The sequence below is a fragment of the Neodiprion fabricii genome, chromosome 3 (genome assembly GCF_021155785.1).
Source record: "Neodiprion fabricii isolate iyNeoFabr1 chromosome 3, iyNeoFabr1.1, whole genome shotgun sequence".
Classification (NCBI taxonomy): domain Eukaryota; kingdom Metazoa; phylum Arthropoda; class Insecta; order Hymenoptera; family Diprionidae; genus Neodiprion; species Neodiprion fabricii.
The window spans coordinates 9,306,015-9,321,115 of record NC_060241.1 but is presented as its reverse complement, the minus strand read 5'-3'; the positions used below and the strand labels follow the sequence as shown (position 1 = coordinate 9,321,115).

At 37.7% G+C, this 15,101-nt stretch overlaps 1 pseudogene; it reads right to left on the bottom strand.

Moving 5' to 3' along the window:
- Nucleotides 1-2,826: 2,826 nt before the first annotated feature.
- On the bottom strand, nt 2,827-3,717 carry LOC124177674 (annotated as a pseudogene).
- Between the last annotated feature and the right edge of the window lie 11,384 nt (nt 3,718-15,101).

Here is a 15,101-nt window from a genome sequence, read left to right as displayed (position 1 = left end):
CAAAAACATGCATGACTAGCCAACATTGCTTTGAGTACCGCTGCACACACTTTTCAACCACAATTGATAATGAGTGCGATTGTTCGTGTAAGAAACGCGAACGGGACATTTATTCAAGCAAGAGTGTTACTCGATACATGCGCAACAGCACATTTTGTCACAACAAAACTCGCGCGGTCATTAAATTTACCTATAAGCAAATGTGCGATATCCATCAGTGCGATCGACGAGATGGAAACGAAATCAAACGGGTGTATTGATATTAGCTTCCGATCGTTGCACAGCGATTATCAAAAATCGTTGAATTTTCTAATGATTCCGAAAATCGCAGAATTCTCACCGAACAAAATCTTCCCGCGAAAACACTTCAACATTTACCACTAGCCGATCCGCAATTCAATATACCCCGTCCAATAGATATGTTGATAGGTTCGGGTGCTACAATATCATTGTTGTCTATCGGTCAGATTAATTTATCCCAAGGAAATTTCGACCTTTACGCGCAAAAGACTTTGCTTGGCTGGGCAATCGTGGGAGGAAATAATTCTCAAGATGCAAAGAATCGTGTGACGTGCAATTATAGCGAGTTCACGTCACAAATGAACAAGTTCTGGGTAATCGAAGAACCTTATACGAAAAACACAAAAGATTCCCAAGAATCGTTGTGTGAGTCACATTATAGGAAAAATACAACGAGCAATACGGCTGGACGATACATAGTGCGCTTGCCATTCCGAGAAGAGAATATCGAACTAGGCAATTCTCGATCTTCAGCTTTGCGTCGTTTTTATTGTCTCGAAGGTCGATTCAAAACGGATTCAAATCTTTTTGCGGAATATAGCAAAGTAATGCAAGAGTATATAACTCTTGGGCATATGTCATGTAACGTGGCATTTTTGATGCCCGTTACAAGGGGCTCCTTAAACCCTGGGCGGAACCAAAAATTTAGGAATTTCCGAAATTGAGTCGCGAAGTTTTTGGAAAAGAGCGCCAGGACTAGAGTCACGCATCCGAAACTACGAGAGGGGACACTTTAGCGACCAGCGTAAGATATTTCAGTTTTTTTTGTTTTTTTATTTTTCGAGCTACAACGGCATCAGGCAAGAAGTCGACACCGAATTCGAGGAAAGTGCGAAATGGCGGACTAGCAACAATTGCGAAGGAAGGATGTCGAGGCTGCGGAGGGGGAGCCGACGCAGATCCCCGCATCGCGGGAATCCAAGGTGGACGCGATTCCCGCTGGCGGCCGGCGCGCCGCAGCCTCTTCCCCTTCACCCCGCCAACAATTGACCAGCGAACTTGCAACGGACCGACTAGCGACGAGGGAGCACCGCGCTCACCGTCAAGACGTCATGGAGCTGCGCGGAGGACGAGATTGCGAGCTAGCTTTAAGTTCTGCGCAGCGATGCGATCGAAGGTGCGCGTCGAGTTGCGCGATCGACGAAATCGATGACGGATCGATTATTGCGTATTCTTGGGGGTATGACGTCACGTGTGGGATGGCGTATCGAGGTCCGTGTTGCGGCAGGTGGTAGGTTTTTGAAACCACTCTAGTTCTGGCGAGGAAACTAGGCGGTTGAGTTGTATTTTTGTTGTTTTGAGTTAGAGTTGCGGTGGTTCTGTGCCCGTGAGAGAGCATTTCGTTGCGAGAAAGACGATGAACCGTCACGAGGGAGTTGGCAGTTTTGTGCAGTGGATGTGGAGCGGTAAGCGTTGTTAACATTCTCGCGATCGAATTTCGAGGGTAATTGAGTAAAGGCTGATCCGATAAAGGATAGCCGTTTTGTAGTTTGCGTGTCGAAAAGTACTCGAAATTCGTTTGCTGATTCTTTTGCTTGGTGACCGTAGCCTGAGTTGCGCGTAAGAGAGTAACGTTAATTTCGGGGGATCCAGAAAATCGAGTCGAGCCACGGGTTGAGCCGAGACGTTATTGTCTCGAGTTTGAGTGTGACCGAAGTCCGTTACACGGGGTCATTTCACTTCGTCCGGTACATCCTCCATTCTCGTGTAGGTCGCGAGCAGTCACGGGGAGCATTCGAATTCGCGACTGCGTCCCGCCGTCGCCGAGGAAGTGAAGCTCGGGTGCGCGCTGATAAAAATATGCGTTTTTAGAGGAGGATCGCGGGTGTCGCGACGAGCCTCGCCTCAATTTAGTTATATATTTTTTTCTTTTTGTTTACAGTACCAGTTAGTCTTGAGTTGGCGATCAGCGCCATTTTGTAAAGGACGTCCGCGAGCAGCGCATCGAGTCCGATTTTGTTTTTGGTTTTTACGAATTAGGGTATTATCAAGACGGCGACTAGCGCACGTAGGCCGTAGAGGTCTCCTAGATTTATTCACCTTTTTTTTTGTTGTTATTTTTTTTATTTGGAGTATTTCTCCCTTTCTTATTTAGTTTAGATAAAAGTTAACATTGTATTTGGAATCGCGAAGGACGACTTGCGTGGTCGTATTATCATTCTTTTTATTTTTATTTTTATTTCTTTTTGTTTTTGTATTATCGCTGATGAGAAATATACCATTGGAATTTTGTAGTAATTTAGCCACATCACGCGTTGGCTCACTTGTGTTGCAATTCTCTCGACCCAAAATTTACCCCTCCCCTCTCCGCGGTACTGAGCTACCGAGCATATGGTCGCGGTGTGTCGTATTACCGATTTCGAGGCGTGTTGATCACGCCAGGCGCCCAACAAATTTCGCGATATTGTTTCAGGTTTAGGATACCTCGCGGACGCCAAATTATTGTGCACGCGGTAAGTTCCCGGTTATTTGCTCCAAATGACCGAGGTGCAGAAAAATCCACGTCACAGTACATTCAAGATTACGTTAAACATTTCTGATTCCACGTCGAACCATTTCGATTTGCCAATCGACTGAGCCTGCAGCAGAATTAAAGTAATCTTTGAACTTATCTCTGACCGCTATTGCCTCGGCAGTCGCATTCCCTCCGATGTTTCCCATAGGATTCAAAGTGTAAGCGCCAGAGTCATATACACTTTGACGAATCGGAGGGTCATCGTTCATCAAAAAGTTGTGTAGGCAACACGTTGCTAATATAACACTATCCACGTGCTCTGGACTTAGTTTTATTCTTCGTTGGTAAATTCGAAATTTTTGAGTTAAAATTCCGAAAACATTCTCGGAAATTCTACGAGCACGTGAAAGTCTGCAATTAAAGATTTTTTTTGATTCGTCATTCGCCAATTGTGAACTTGGGTATGGTCGCATGATATTTCTTTTGAGTGGGAAAGCCTCATCTCCAACGATCACGTGTGGCAATGGTACATCATTTCCAGGCAGGGGTTTGTCTGGCGGCAGGCACAACGTTCCATTTTCCAGGGTTTCTCCAAATGCACTCTTCCCAAAAATTCATCCATCGCTATTCTTTCCATATGCCCCAACGTCCACAGCAATGAAGCGGTAGTTTGCATCTACGAGTGCCATGAGCACTACACTAAATGTTTTTTTATAGTTGAAATACAACGAGCCGGTATTGCTAGGCGCTTCTATAGTGACGTGTTTCCCGTCCAGAGCCCCGATGCAATTTGGGAAGTTCCATCTGGTAAAGAACATATTCTCTATCGATTTCCACATCTCCGTCGTGGGTACCGGTAGAACTTGCGGAGAAAGCCTTCTCCAAATCACGTCACATGTCTCGTGAATAATTTCTCGGACCGTTGTGTCTCCCAAGCGGTAATTAAACCCTATACTCCTCATGGAATCTCCTGTTGCCAAAAATCTAGAATCAAACAATAACAGTCTACATGTTTATGCATCCTAGTCAGAGAGCAGAGCTCTGTTGAGACAACTGATAGTGAACTGACTGAGCCAAACATGATGATCAAATATGGCCAAACGAGTTTTTTTCCGATTGAACAAATTGCAATTGGTATAGAATAATCAGTTCAGTAACCTGTGCTGTCAAATAAAAAGCGATTCATTCGATCGAACTGAGGATAAAGCAGAAATAATTTTATTATTGAAATATAATTGGTAAAATCAATGAATCCTTTCTCATTATTTATGTATTGGCAATTCTATATGAAAGAAATCAATTAGTCAGCCGGATCTTCAATTCTATTTTATACGTCGGTAGACAAAACGGAATAACATTTCTCGACAGGTAAAAGGTTTTTAAAATTGTTAAGATTTAATGGAGTAATTTGCAGTGCGGATTATTTGCATGTGAAGCAAAAAGAAAAATCTCTGAAACATTCCTAGCGTCTTAATTTTCATCGCAGTAAATATATTTTTTTTTCACATACACCTAGTATCGCGCATAGACTACAATATCCAGTACTGATTTTGAGATTCAACACCTTTCACGACAATTTTTTTTTACATTTCTAACCAACTTTTACTAGGGTTCCTCCTTATCTTTAGGCTTTCGCTTTTTCGTCCCTTATGTATAAAATGCACCTTCTAAATATTTTTATGAACCCCTGCGTCCATACGAAGTTTTTCCGTTCACTATTCGCTAGCCTAAACCTATACGTCATAAATCTAAAGGTACTTAGTTCTCCGAACAGTCTTTCTCTCACTCTACCTGTAATGCTAGTCTCAAACTATCGTCGAAACTACAATCTTTTACAATGTTTTTCAGTGGAAGATTGCAAGGATACGTGGCGTAAGTTGCGTGATGCATATCGAAAGGCAATGAACGTACGAGAAACTAAAAGTGGACAAGCTGCAATTAAGATAAGGCCTTGGAAATATGAAAAACAGATGAGTTTTTTAGCTTCATATATGGTGGAAAGAAGAACACATTCAAATTTTGAAGAGCCGAATGGTTCATCTTCAGAGTCACGAACCACTACCCCAGAGGATAATTCCCCATCTTTGTCTATTGAGGACAATAATGACAATAATGCAGACGATAACGATGTGTTAAATCTTCTTAACGACCAAAGTAAGGATTTTTTTTACAGTAACTAAAAATCGAACCTATAATTTGAATCTCTTCCATTTTTTTGCTTTTTGCACGTGAAAATATCTGACGCAATAATAGTACATTTCTAAACGAGTATGGATAAGGTTTTTTGACGAGACGTAAGGTTTGCGGCACGGGCCGAAGGCGAGTGCTGTAACACGCGAGTCAAACAACCTTATCGATACGAGTTTTGAGCATAATTTTTCATCACGAAAGCCAAGAAATCGAAAAGAAAGCGACAAAGTTGCGATTTTGAGGTTAGAGTGCTGAAAAACTATTTTCTACCGTTTCGGATAAATGTGACAACCTGAATAATTCCCACCGTCTGGGTAGATTTCATATCTCATGAGGAACAATGACTTCGTTGAAAATAATGTTCGTCCTAGGCTTTATACATTTTCCGTCACACACACACAAAAAAAAAAAAAAACATTTGGACAAAAAGTTAACTTTGAAAACCATTTTTGATTATTGACATGTTTCGGAGAGGGAGAAACGTGTGGGCTCCCTGACTCTTCCACTGTCAGTGACACATATATGTGTAAAAAAAAGTAGTGCCAGTTTTGCTTCATGACGCATTGTACTCGTATGTGCATATTGAAAAATACATGTCCATACTATTATAATGTCATCTTGCACGAGCATCTCACGGTTTTGAGGGCACTAAATACAAATCTGAAATCATTTTCTGCAGAAAATGTTCCTTTTTGCTTGAAAGCAAAGGGATTAAGAAAGTGTAGACCCCGCGACATGAGGTTCTTTGCGTAATTAAGTCACTTTGATAGAAAATTTTGATCTAATAACACCATAAAGTGCTTCATACCCAAAAGTAAGAATTATTCGGTTAATAAAATCAATCCAATTAATGTGTTTATCATAAATGATCAAGAAATTAATGAAGCTTGTTTGAAAGTTATGAAACTTTTGAAAATACTACATGTATTCAGATGGCGGTAAATCTTGATCAACGTTCAACAACAAAGTTCTGAATTTCACTCATTCGTAGTTGAGTTATTTTGAATTCATAAAACTTGAACAATGCGTTATTACTATTGAAAGGAATCAAAAGAATTTTTTATTTATTCTGGCATCATCTACATCAAATAGGCCAAACCACCTCTGACCACCTTGGTAGATCCGTTTTTTTATTCCAAACGTAACGATTTCACTTTCCAGGCATGGTATCGCATCGTCCAATGTCTACACTAGGTTTGCGGAATAGAAATAAGAAGACCGTTTAACCAGACAAAAATCCAGCAATTGAGGTTGCGAGTGTGCTGTCAGATTACTTAAGCACCAAACAAAAGAAACCTAAAGAAAACAGCTCCAATTTATTGAAATTCTTTACCACGATGGCGGAAACGGTGGAAACATTTCCACCGCGATACCAAGTGGAAATTAAATCTAAAATATTCACGTTAATTAACGAATACGAGATGCGCATGTTAACTCGTTCTCAGAGCGACGGGCTACCCGCTGCACCACAGATTCGTCGTGAATCAAACACGATGGAAGCTGTTCATCACCAACGAATTCCGAACGCATCATATTCACACTCCGAATCTGGTCATCGTGCACCCCATCGACACACTGACGATACGATCTATAATGAATATGATAGATATTCAGTACCACCATCACAAACCGCCGTCAGCGAGGTAATCGATGAACATGCGCCATCATATACCTCCCGCGCTGACAACACTTCGGACACAGCAACCCCCGTGTTGTATCAGTTATAAAATACTTTCAATTAACGATATGCGATACTCGACCTGCATTGCGGTGAACTCAACCGTTCGCAATAATGGCATAGGTGTACACAACACGTTTGACAATAAACATCGTGATATACATAGTGCTAAATCGCGGTCAAATGAGGTCTACGAAATTTATGGACGTATATTTATAGAATTAATATTCACACTATAGTTATGCAAGCCTGTGTAACAGAATTACCCATAATCCCGTACAGCGGTGTAATTCCTAGATCATACTTTTTTCATATAATACTCGAAAAAATATTTCAATTATTAAAATAAATACTTTTAGCTTGCCGTAACGAATAATAAAAATGTAAACTTAATCTAGACTATTATTGTCTTATCAAACTGGCTATTACGAAACGTTGGAATCAATATTCTGTTTCTATCTATGACAATTACTTTCAACACGGGTCGATGCACGACTGCAACCTCGACTGTGGCTTTCCAGTATTCAAGCACCTCATTCAACGAGCAAAGTCTTGTATTATAAACCTTTACGTACCCAAATATGTGAAAATATAACTATGATGCTTGTGCAATGTTCTCAACTTTTTTGACTGTACGAATGACCTTTTTTTGCTGTATGAATGAGCTTTCTAGTAAACTTGATGTGCTACTGCTAGAGTGAGACCAACGAGAACTAAGCTTTCAAAAACCATTCAACTGTGTTTCTCACGGGAGTAACGGATTTGCAAAAGCAAGCAGCCAGATTTAGTAGCTGAACGTGCTAACGTTGGTTAAAATGAGGTAACGACGGCTGACAGTCAAAATTTGATCAAATGTCATGTCATGTTGTCAATAGAAGTTGAATTTCAGTCGTGAGTCTTTTTACTGTATTGTCCTAAACTGAAGAGATTTGGTAGGTTCGACTGCAAATTATAGATGCTAGGTTCGGCGTCATTTGTTGTGATTTCTTTTTTTTACAAATTTGTAACTGCTTGTTCGAGATATTGAGAAGTGATACAGTAAGAATAGATAAATCGAGGAATCACAAAGGGATTCGACCGGGGCTCGGACTGACATTTCCGTCACGGAAAAACATAATTTCCCCAAAGTTTGAGACCCGTCGGTAGATATTTCGAGCCACAACATCGAAAGATGTGATTTTTCGTTTTATTTATTTTTTTTCTCTGCATATTCTAAACCCACCGACTTAAAAAAACTCTCGAATGACGATCCAAATAAAAAACATGGTAAAAAAATTTTTTCGTTGATTTTGGCGGAAAATTACAATTTTAAAAAATTCCCAAAATTTTCAAATTGTGATTTCTGCTTTACTTCTATAGGTGTTGGTTTTGTTTGTTTTTCACATCACCGCCTTTTATCGTAAAATCACTACGAATGATGACAAATTTTTCGAATCACTGCGCCATCCTCAAAATCATTAAAAATCAAATTGTAATGTAGATTTTTGTGAATATCAAAATGTATAAAAAAGTAGCGAATTCTCGAAAGATATGACCAAAAAGACTCATAACTTAATCTAAGCACGAAATTCAATTTACATGACACGCTCACTCGACCAAAAAAACTTGGGATGCAGTAAAATTTTATTTTGGTAAGCTACACAACTTTTTTGAAAATATTTCGACGTGATATTGATAATTCAAAAAATTTAAACCAAACAATAATTCTCTGGACTTATTTTGATGAAAATTGCATTTTACATACGATTGTGAGTTTCCAAAAAATTGTTCAGCTTACCAAAATAAAATTTTACTGCATCTCAAGTTTTTTCGTTCGAGTGAGCGTGTCGTGTATTATCAGTCTTTTTGGTCATATCTTCCTGAAATTCGCCGTTTTTTCATACATTTTGATATTCACAAAAATCTAGATTAAAATGTGATTTTTATTGATTTTGACGATGGCGCAGTGATGCCAAAAATTTGTAATAATTCGTACTGATTCTACGATAAAAGGCGGTGATGTGAAAAACAAACGTGACCAACACCTATAGAAGTGAAACAGAAATCACAATTAGAAAATTTTCTGAATTTTTAAAAATTGTAATTTTGCGCCAAAATCAACGCAAAAAATTTGTTATCATGTTTTTAGTTGGATAAAAAAATAAATAAAAACGAAAAATCACATTTTCCGATACTGTGACTACAAATATTTACCGACGGGTTTTAAACTTTGGGGAAATTTTTTTTTCACCATAAAGTACAAGTTTCGGCCCCTCGCGTGAACGGGAAGTTGTACTTTCCGATGCAGGGGGTGGTGAAAAATATTATACGTCACACGGGAGTAAAAAAGGCCATCCCAAACTGCGTTCTTGCCACCGTCGCCTGCGGCTTGGTTGTCAATCTCACACGCAGTTTGGAATAGCCTACTTTTCCTCCCTAGGTGCATAATATACTATTTCCCTGGCCAGTCCAAGCTCCGGTCGAATTCCTTTGGGGGCAGTTTTGACATGCTTATCCGGCTAGGCTATTTATTATTACGTTACGTCTTCAAAAAAATCTGAATTGGGTTTTTAATATTGAATTTCGTGTGAATTAAATTCCACGTTGGTGTTTAAAAATTAATCTTCAATTATGGGTTCAGTCATACAAGGGCATTATACACGCTAGTTTGAGAATTTCATATGACATCGTACGGTAAACGTGTTGTAAATTTCATATCATGCAGCAATGTTAACGCCAATTTATTTATATTTACCTTATACATACTGCCAGCCGTTCTTCTGGTCCTATGGGTCTTCGAAATGATGTGTGTTGTTTGGTTAAATCACTCTGTAGAAGGCTGAGCAACTCTTGAAATTTTTCGAGCGTCATGCGGAAATACTGATAAAATTTTGTGCCATCACGGGCGAGTTCTGGGAATAGGGTGTGATATTCACCGTGAACGTTTCTTTTCCGACAAATGTCGTGCACCCATTTCTTTTTTCGTTTTTGGGGTTTGCAGGCTTCTGCACACAGAAGCGCGACGATGAATGCATCTTCTTCCGAGCTGTCCATTGCGAGATCGCTGGTAATACAGAATCACAAAACAAAGTGGTGATGGGTGTTGTTAATTTTCTACTTCCATAGCAACACATTGACAAATTCTCATGGAAGTCAACGTAGTGAGCGCCGCATGACGGGAGCGTATCGACGTGAAATGTATCCAATAAAAAGAGTCCAATCGCGGGCTCTTGTACAATTCACCGTACCTGTAGTTTTATCGGATGAAAAATTTTTCAACAAAGGAAATTGTGAAAGGGCTTAGCATGTGAAAACGGCCCCCAAAGGGATTCTAACGGGGTAGGGCCGGCGCCAGGTATTTTTAAATCGAAGTAAATCCAAAGGGGCTGAAAAAATTCCGGGTGGTATGTGGTGGTTTTCTATCTGTAATTCAAATTTTGCTGGAAAAAATCTCGATCAGGTTTATAAAAAAAAAAATTCAAAAACAGTCAAACATGAGCAAAAGTTTCTGCTCGGACAGCTTCCGATCGAGACGCTGCGAAAACGGATGAAGAGCAAAAATGTATAGGACCTAATTTGGAAAGCACAAAATTCACCAAAAAAGTCTGCAAGGGAATATGTCCATCGTCAATGGCGTTGGCAAGGGCGCCCGAACTTGGACGATAAAAAATCTTTTTTTTTTACGATTTTGACGCGCTTCAAAATGCGTCTCCGGACGATCTCAAACAGAAGATCGATGTCCAAACGTTTCATCAAGTTTTATCGTACTCGTATCGTAATGTACTATTATCAAACGTTTGGACATCGATATTCTGTTTGAGATCGTCCGAAGACGCGTTTTGAAGCGCGTCGAAATCGTAAAAAATACGAGTTTTCATGGCCCAAGTTCGGGCGCCTCCCATGCCAACGCCATTGACGTTGGACATATGCCCTTGTGGACTTTTTTTTTTGAATTCTGCGCTTTACAAATTTGGTCTTATACATTTTTGCTTTATCTTCAGCCGATTTCGCAGCGTCTCGATCGGAAGCTGTCCATGTAGAAGCTTTTGCTCATGTTTGACTGTTTTTGAATTTTTTTTTATAAACCTGAACGAGATTTTTTACAGCAAAATTTGAATTACAGACAGAATAGCACCACATACCATCTTGAATTTTTTCAACTCCTTTGGATTTCCTTCGTTTTAAGGCCAAAAAATTGCCTACGCTGACTGGCCTACGGCTCCTACTGACATTTTTATCACGGAAAAAAAATTGATCAACGTTTGAAACTCGTAGGCCGATATTTGTTTTCCACATCATTAGAAAATGTAATTTTTGGTTTTTATTTCGTTTCTCTACATCTTTTAAACCTATCGACTTACAAACAATCATGAATGACGATCCAACTGAGATACGTGAGACCATTTTTTTTCTCGTTGATTTGAATGCGAAACTCAAATTGTAAAAAATCCAAAAAAAAAAAATAAAAAATGCAAATTGTCATTCCCGCTCCACTTCTAGAGATGATGGTTTTTTTCACGTCACCGTCTTTCGTCGTGAAATCACTACGAATCATTTCAAATTTTTCTGAATACTGCGCCATTATCAAAATAATTAAGACCCGAATTGTACTTTAAATTTTTGCGAATATCGTAGTATATGAACAAATAGCAAATTTTATAAAAATATAAGCAAAAAAATAAATTAATTAATCAAACTGGCCACCTAATCCAGACAAAAAATCCAATTTACATGAGAGGCTTAGGCGAACAAAAAAACTTGAAATGCAGGAAAATTTTATTTTCATAAGTTGAACAACTTTGTAAAACATACTTCAACGTGATGCGGATAATTAAGAAAATTTAAACCTGAAATTGATTTTAGTTTATTCTTTGTACATAATATCGTTATTCTTCCAAATGTATATTATTCTGATTAAACAAAATTTTAATGTTAGTTTAATATAAGTTTTGATTTTACATGTATACGATAGTAAGTTTTCGTGTACAATGCAATTTTCGACACAATAAGTCAAGAAAATCAGTTTCAAGTCGAAATTTTGTCTATTATCAGTATCATGTTGAAACATTTTTCACACAGTTGTTCAGCTTATCAAAATAAAATTAAGTGGAGCGGAAATCACAATTTGAAATTTTTTGGAATTTTAAAAAATTAGAATTTCGCGCCAGAATGAAAAAAAAACTCACGTATTTCATTTGGATTGTCATTCTTGATTGTTTGTAAGTCGATAGGTTTAAGAGAAAAGAAATGAGAACCAAAAATCACATTTTCTGACATTGTGGCTACAAATATTGGCCTAGGAGTTTGAAACGTTGGGAAATTTTCTTTTCCATGACAACAAAAATTTCAGTGCGAGCCCCGATCGAATCCCTTTCGAGGTCGTTTTCACATACTTATCCCGCTAGGCCCTTAATTGAAATGGCGGGGTTGAAAGGCCCTAGGGGTATAAGTGTGGTGATTCGGCCCCGGAAAGATATTTGAATGATACTTAGAGGATATGTTGGTACTAATAAAATAATAAGATCCTGAAAGATTCAGATCATCAAATCAATTGGTTTTCGAGAAAAAGCAAAATGTGTAAAAAATGAATTTTTTTTTTCAGAATTGACTGGACCGATTGATATAAAAATTTATTATATTTTGGGGGCTGATAAGAGCTCTTAAGAAAAAAATAAACAGCTATTTAGCTTCATAAGATCCTTGAAAAAAAATGTTTTTCGTTAAATTTCATTCTTTCGCCATGATACAATTTTGGGAAAATTATGAAACTATTTTTTTTTCAAGCCTCATATATTACCCTACAACGTTATGAGTTTTTCAGATTTTGAAAAAAAGTATACCATAGTCAGCCCCCTGACACTGGACGATAAATACGGTTCGCAAAATGTCCTCGCCGTACCGTGGCGCTAGTAGTCACCTGACCGGCATGCATATATATCTATGATATGGTCAGCTGACAGAGCCTGGAAAGCTGTCTGCCGGTGCCGCCGGTGCTGCCGGTCTGGTGACAGCCAGCGCTGTGTAGTGGCGGTTTCGAGAACTAAAAAGCGAGGACAAAACGCGTTTCGTTCATCTCATAGGAATAGCAGGCCAGTGTCAGGGGGCTGACCATAGTCGAAAAAATTAAAAACCATTTTTCGGCTCAAATAATAAATTTATTCAAACGTTTTGAGCTTCAATTTTTTTATTCTAAAACATGTTTAGATAATTTATAACTATGTATTAGAAATAATACTTCATATTCAAATCAACAACAATAATTTTTTCGTCATAGTAAAATATTAAAACAGTTAAAAATAAGTAATCAATTATATATTAATTTTGATAAATATTCTGAGGAACTTTTTTTTTATTACAAAGCTCGATTATTAATATATTTTTATAAACTCATGTCATGAATATAACCAAAGTTTATTTTATCGATGAAAGACAATAACATTTATTTTTATTTTTGCCTCGACATTAAGAATTTAAAAAAAAAAAGAACGTATGGGGCATTGCATGTCAACTCGACCAATGATCTTCCCTCAACATTTTCGATTTGATTCCCGATTTTTTATATGATTTACCGATCTCAAAAAAGCACTCCTAAATTTTTTCAGATTTTTTCCTCCAATCGTTAATTTTTAATGATTATTCAAACCCATCTAAAAATTGGCATTTTCCAAAATTCTCAAAAAATGCTGCAAAATTTATTTTTCATTTCGATCATTTTTGCACCAGTCCCATGATGGGACTGACTTGCTTTCTATTTTTTTCAGCACTTTAAACATTTTTACTCAACTAAAGACCATATTTTAACGTTTGCAAATTTTTCAAAAATTAGCAAAAATTTTATTCTCCAATCCGATTAATTTTCCTGGTGTTTTCTTGATTCAAAATGTTGCAAGGGCGAAATAAGTGGACGAAAATGGTTCGATCATGGAGTGAGTGTTAAAATAATCGGAATTAAAAACAAAATTTGCGATAATTTTTTGAAATTTTTAAAAAATGCCACTTTTCAGATGGGTTTGAATAATAATTAAAAATTAACTGTTCGAGGAAGAAATCGGAAAAATTTCAGGAGTGCTTTTTCGAGATCGGTGAATCGTATAAAAAATCGGGAAGCAAATCGAAAATGCTGAGGGAATATCATTAGTTGAGTTGACATGGAATGCCCCATACGTTCTTTTTTTTAAATTCTCAATGTCAAGGCAAAAATAAAAATAAATGTTATTGTCTTTCACGAATATAATAAACTTTGGTTATATTCATGACATAAGTTTATAAAAATATATTAATAATCGAGCTTTGTAATAAAAAAAAAGTTTCTCAGAATATTTATTAAAATTAATATATAATTGATTACATATTTTTAACTGTTTTAATTTTTTACTTTGACGAAAAAATTATTGTTGTTGTTTTGTATATGAAGTATTATTTCTAATACATAGTTATAAATTGATTAAATATGCATGAAAATAAGAGAATTGAAGCTCAAAACGTTTGAATAAATGCATTATTTGAGCCGAAAAATGGTTTTTATTTTTTTCTACCGTGATATACTTTTTTCCAAAATCTGAAAAACTCATAACGTTGTAGGGTAATATATGTATAAGGCTTGGAAAAAAAATAGTTTCAGAATTGTGCACAAAATTGTATCATGGTGAAAGAATGAAAATACAGCCCCCAAAACACAATAAATTTTTAGATCAATCGGTCCAGTCAATCCTGAGAAAAGAAAAATTTTCCGTTTTTTACACAATTTGCTTTTTCTCGAAAACCAATTGAGTTGAAGATCTGAAACTTTCAGGATCTTATTATTTTATTAGTACCAACATATCCACTAAGTAGCATTTAAATATCTTTCCGGGCCGAATCACCATGCTTATTATACTCCTAGGGCCTTTTTTGGCGCGTCTCCCCTATATCTGGCATGGTTTGCTGCCTGTCAGCGCGGACCGCCGCTGTTCGGCGCGGCAAAGTGCGCGCACAATTTGGTAAGCTGGCCACCGTTGGGCGCGGATCGCCGCCGTTCGCCGCGGTGCAATGCGCGTTGGCCTTGACTGTACAAGCGAAAATTTCGCCGTCGTCCACCGCCGTCCGCCGCGGTTTAGTCGGCGTCAGCCTTAACTGTTGACCTAACAAGCCACAAGCATTGAACATTTGTCGTAAGAAATAAAATATGATTATATGGTCGTATTTTTCATGCCAAATCGAAATAATAGATTATTGAGAATTCGACGAAGATTGCGGAATGCCTCAAATTCATTCATGATCCCAGAAAATGAATTTCGAAGCCTCACAGGCGAACAAAAGAACTAAATACTTCTAGCTTCTAGGTTTATAGATATATTTATTTATTGTCGGTATTCACAATAAGAACCAAAAATAATGATTAATTAAACAATGGAAGTGTATGTATTGCACATACGTCCCAAGCCACTCCAGACACGTGAAAATGTGGCATCAGTCACACGAATGTATAGAAATTAATCGATATGGCGTTTTCACGATGTC